This window comes from Myiozetetes cayanensis, unplaced genomic scaffold (genome assembly GCF_022539395.1).
Source record: "Myiozetetes cayanensis isolate MyiCay16 unplaced genomic scaffold, myiCay2020 scf15, whole genome shotgun sequence".
Lineage (NCBI taxonomy): Eukaryota > Metazoa > Chordata > Aves > Passeriformes > Tyrannidae > Myiozetetes > Myiozetetes cayanensis.
The window spans coordinates 9,610,820-9,616,819 of NW_026087159.1; positions in this window are offsets into that span (position 1 = coordinate 9,610,820).

The following is a 6,000-nucleotide window of genomic DNA, read 5'->3' on the forward strand; positions in this document are numbered from 1 at the left end:
CTTTAGCAATAGGCAAATTATTATGCATCTTCATTAAATACTGTCTATATTTGAAAGGAATGTTCCTGTTCATTACCTGACAGAGCTTAAGTGTAAAAAGGCTGAAGGCCAAAAAAAGTACTCCATATGATTAGCTCTGATTTTCTGTTCTACATAAAGTACATCATTAAAATTAAATTACTATTCACTGTAGCCAATATAATTCAGTCCAACTGTTAGAATTGGTATTTTCTCAAACTCCATTCTAGAAGAATGATCCAACCTTCTCCTCTGGATACATGTTATCCCAGGGACAGAGAAGAGAATGGTACCCAAGTCCCATCACCTTTGCACACAAGCCATTGGGAGATGGATAGAAAGCTTTGCTCAGAGTACTAGTCTTTTTGATCAAAAAGTTATTTAAACACTGCTGTTTAACATTTTAATATTCAAATTAGATATGACAATCCTGTGGATGAGAATAGGAGAGGAAGTTTCTGCAAAATATTTAGGAGAGCAATAGGAAAGATCTAAAACATCAGAACACGATAGGCCTTTTTTTCTTTCCAGGAAAGCTAATCTATATTTAATAACAGAGCACCAGGAGAGGGGCACTCATAACAGGATGAGAAATATTACAGTGTTTCTCTTGTTAAGCAGTGAAATATAGCCATTAAATCGTTAAAACCTCTGTAGTACTTAAATATGACAGAAGAAAATTGGTCCCAATGAGATGATATGATCCTATTACAGTCTTTTAGAATGGTGAATGTGGACAGCAAGATCGGGAACTACAGTATTTTTCAGTGAAATTTCAGGGCATAACCACCATTGTAGTGAATCAATTTTGACTTCCCTGAGAGATTTATGCAGAGATGCAGAATTCAGCAGATTAATCCCTTCATGTGTCCCCAGAGGGGAAACACACTGCTTATTAAACAACTCTTAAAAAAAAAAAAGGCATTTTCAGACACGTATTTGTTCTCCAAAAGTTAACAATTGGATAGTAGCAGTATTTTTACAGAACTTAAAATAACAGCATCCCCATACACGTAACAGTCCAGCTGTGCGCGTGACAACAGAAGGGTTTGCAGAGGCCTCGCACCTTGCCATTCTGCCTCTGCAGGGCTCTGGACCTGATGGCACAAGATGTGGCCATGAAACCAGAAATGTTGCTTCAGAGACCCACTGTTTGAGCCACGAACAGCTGGGCAAAATTTGCAGCAGATCTGAAGCTGTTCAGATGTTCAGAGCTGCTCTGGGACCAGCGAGGCACAGCCAGTCCCTCAATTCTCAAGGCAGGAGTGGAGAAGAAGAAGAAGAATGTTTTCAAATATTTCAGGAGCACAGAGTTTTCTGGGAGATTTGTTTTAAATTTCTTATTTTTATACCAGTTTGCATCCTGCCAGTTAAAGGATCTTCCTAGTATTAAAAAAAAAAAAGCCACCAAACCCACACAAACCCCCTGAATCCTGCAAGTGTTTAATTGCCCTCCCTATAAATCAGCAAGGAGATGATAGAATGTCTGTAACCCATGAGGCTCACAGACAGTGTGCCAGCTTTCCTCTTGTGCATCTGCTCAGCCAAAGCACAGCCAAGAGATATTAGCAGACTTCTTTGAAGACAGAAACAGCAGCAGCCAAGTACCAAAATCATTGCAAAATGGTCACAAAGCGAACTTCTGTCAGGTGATTAATAGGCAGTGCTTCTAAAATTTCAATTTTAATTACCTGCAGACTGTTTACACATACCAGAAACACTCTTCAGGCAGTCATACCATCACTTCTGCATTTTTATCCAAAATATGTCTTGATAGAAGCACTCACACTTCCTCACAAGTTACCAGAATTCTGCAACTTTAAACTCTATTTGAATTTCCTGTCATCAGCCATTGAAAACAAATGTCAACAAATACCATTTCCACTCTAATTTTATAGACCCTAACAGCCTTCAGCAGCTTACTGTCTGCTAATTCCTTTAATAACCTTACTTCTCAGTGTCATATGTTCTAGTTTATGACTTCCTTTTTAAATCAAGTTGTATCACCCCAGAGGAAACAAAGCATCTACTTCTAGCAGTGTGGTAGAAACAGCACAGCTGGAGAAAACTAGTATCTAATCATGAGGCATTATTGCTTTTCCAGCAATGGTACCATCAGTGGCTACATAGTGCTTTGCTAAAGCATCAGGCTCCTTTTTTCTTATCATAATTAGCTTCTGTTTCATTTTCAACAAGTGCATAAAAAATAATATTTATGAAGTTGACTGCACTCTAGGACTGACTCTGACATCTTGATTTTATTTTTCTTTGACTCTTTTTTTGAAGGGCAGCAGGCTACATTTAACATACACCATTCCCTGTACGACCATTTTGGTGAAGTTATTTTTTATTTCAGTGGCTGAAAATCCCAGTTTAGAAGCCGGGACTTAGTCAAGAGAGTTTAAATTTTCATCTTACAGAAAAGTTCACTTCTGGTGCCTCATGAAAAAATTGCATCCTGAAAAATCATAGTTGAATTGGTTCAAGACTGAAGTACAGGGCATCAAAGATCCCAGCTGCAGAGCAAGCCCAGGCACCAAACAAGGGCCAGTAGCAACAGTTCAGCTGACTGGTGTGGTAGCAATGCTCAAATTCAAGTGTAATTATGCTAAAAATCTGGATAAAGCCTGAGGATGGGATTGTGACACAGTCCAGAAAGCTCCTCAGGTCTCAGTTTGATGACATTAATTTAATTAATGCTGTCACAGAAATGTTCTATTTCAATGTCTTAGGAAGAGGGAAGCAAATAAAAAAAACAACCATTAAAGAATTTAAGACTTATAAAAGGACAGAGAGGAGGCCCATGTGATGTTTTACTCATGTGGACTTGTGCTGTGTAAGTAATGGTGAGCTATTTCTAACCAGTTTTCTGCATATTACACTACATATGGTGGTAGGAGGACCCACATTTTAATTTAGTGTTTGAGACAACATAGCTTATTTTTATTCAGAGTGCTTATTTCAGGTTCCTCCCCATGTACTAGCGTGCTCTTGTGAGAAAGTCCTGGCACAGTGACCTTTGCAAAGATAAGAATTTATAACTCCAATTTTGCAGAACTCAGTCAAAAATACCCATGTACCTTCTACATTCAGTAATGTCAAAGTAGGTCATAAAACATTAATAGAAGAAAGTGAAGTTAAATTCCGCTTAAGACTTAATTCAATATCTCTTGTGTCCCAAGTATTTTATTTCTATAGTTCTGGTCAATTTAAAATTTCCCTCCTTACTTCTTGTCTTTTCACCTTGGTGTCTAACTGGAACACAGAAATGTAGATATAAGATCCAAGTAATGTAAAACTTTTTAGAGAAACTTTGCAAATTTTACGATTTTTAAAGTAAATTTTGTAAACTAAATATTTGCTCCTTACTCTAAATGAGACTTGCTTATAACTTCCCCTCTTGAAAATAGATCCAAAAAGATATTTAGGGATTTAGCCAGTTATTTCTTCTGTAGGAATATAGTAACTTGGATACTCAGAAGATATATCCCCACACATATATAGGAATTAATGGAACAGAAAAGTTTATTTAAGCATATTGGATTTAACATTGTGTCTTTTTGTACTGTGCTTTCCTTTGTGATACTCCTACACGAAGCCCTCAGTATCATCATAGAATTAATATTGTGAGAAAACTATATTTGAGTTTATTGAAGAAAAATAAATTTTAATCAATATAATCCAAATCAGCTCCTCTGTTCCTTGTTTTCATTTCAGAACAAAATGAAAACAAGTTCTCAGGGGTAAAGAATTATTATCTGTGGAGGAGAATCAAAAGAGGTGATTCAACAGGAGGGAGACTGGCAGTATCAATCACCAAGAACTCTTTCAGAAACTCAGCATGACTAAAAGTAGTTTAATGTTTTTTTAGATGAACACAGTTTTTTTCTTTTTTAAACAGAATTAAGATTATACATCGCCCAATAGATGGAAAATAAGTCAATGAAGAGACAACATGAGCTATTTCAAATGGGGAAATAATAGCAAAATAACCAAACCCTTTGATTTGCAAGATGACTCCAACTGGTTTCTTCACTAGGTATCAGTATTATTTGCAGAAAAGTCTGGAGAATAAGACCTCAGTGGGGCCTGGTATCTGTCAGCACCAACTAGTGCCATCCTCTATGGGTCTTCACGGCAGCACTGCCAACGTGAGCACTGCACAGGTTGGATTGGCAACTTGCAATAATTCACAAAAAAGAGATCCCATACCTTAAATACAGTGGTAGAAGTAGGTCAAATTTAGATACAGCTTAACACCCCTTTTCCATGATGTTACACAACTGCCAACCTCTTAGGGAAGAGATTAAAGGCACAAACTGTGCTCCTTTGTGCACAGAAAGAAATAATTTATCACACCCTTCTGTGTCATAACTGAAAAAAAGTGCACAGTGTGGCAAGTAAAGAATCCTTTAAAATGACCTTTCTGCCCCCTGTGCAGAAATGGACAACTACATTTAAAGCACATCATCACAAGTCTTAGCAGACCTGAAGCTAAAGACCTGTGAGGAAAGGTCTCCAACAGTAATGGGCTCAGTCTGAGCCCCTTAACAATAAACAGGAACACACCATCTCTATGACAGGGCTTCTCCTCCCACTTTATTTTTGAAGCCCAGTTCACACAATTCTTGGGCCTCTCTTGACAAACAACACCAATAAGGAGCCCATTTGTTATTCTGAGGTCAAAGTGATAGAACAGCACTGCAGTAACTGGCTATACTCTCACCTCTTTCCAGAGGACACATGCATCACTGTTTCTAAGAATCATAGAATCGTTTAGGGTGGGAAACACCTTTAAGGTCACTGAATACAACCACTAAGCCTGCACTGTGAAGTCCATCACTAAGACACATGTACACCTCTTAAATCCCTCCAGGGACTTCCACCCTGGGAAGCCTGTTCCAGTGCTTGGCAACTCTTTCCATGAAGAAATTTCCTTTGTTGCAATCACTACTTTTGTGACCTAAACCAGAATACTCGATTAATTTTGAATGAATATATATAGTTTCAGCAGAGTCACCATCCCCAGAGAATTAGAATATAGTAAATATGTGTTGTAAAATTCTGTTTTACTTAGCCTGTTTTGGTGGGGTTTTATGCTTATTTTCCACAACCCTTTAGAAAATTAAGAGGTCTTCAGAAAGTACTGACACAGTAAACATAAAACAATCCACAACACCATAAAAGGAAGAAAAAGGAAGTCTATATTCAGTCATAACAAAACCATATGATGTGCTTAACCCCTCCCCAAATTAAGACAGGTGATATATTCTCTCTATCAAAAGCAAAAGAAAAGAAATCAAGCAAAGAGATAGAAAGACAAAAATTAGACAGCTCAGCCAGACCAACAGAAGATATGGGACCACAACACTCCAGCTCTTTTTCTCTGTATCATGAATGACAGTGTTGGGCGTTCTTTCAAACACCTTTAATCCTCGCCTCTGCCTCTGGCTACCACAGTACATTTTGTGATTTTCTCACATAGCAAGCAGTAGTTCATACCTCAGAATCCCAACCAAGTTTTATGAAATGCCCGGAAGGCACCCCTCGGGAGGCCCAAGGAAACATAACAAGCGATACAGGAGAAGCGTATGTCTCCCTGCTGCATAAAAGCAGGCTGGCAGTGCCTGCCAGTGAGGAGAAATCCTAAATGGCTTGGAAGTAATGATTATAAACATTTAATTTACGCTGGCTGTTTCTGTTCCTAATTTTGCCTTTCAGTGAAATGGTGTTTATCCCTCCTTTATTGTTAGCATGCGAATGCTGTCTCCATTTCCTCAAATAGCCATGCCATCGTTATACTGTGAGATATTGTACATTAATGCTAAATTAAGGTTTATGAACTATTGCAAAATAAGCTGATCTGTGTCCTCAACCTAGCATGCCATGGCAGAGGCCTAGTGCACAAACAGTTTAAATCATCACTGATATTTTGCTATCATACCTGGCAGGGGCTTTTCTCACCTTTGGAATATGGGAAAT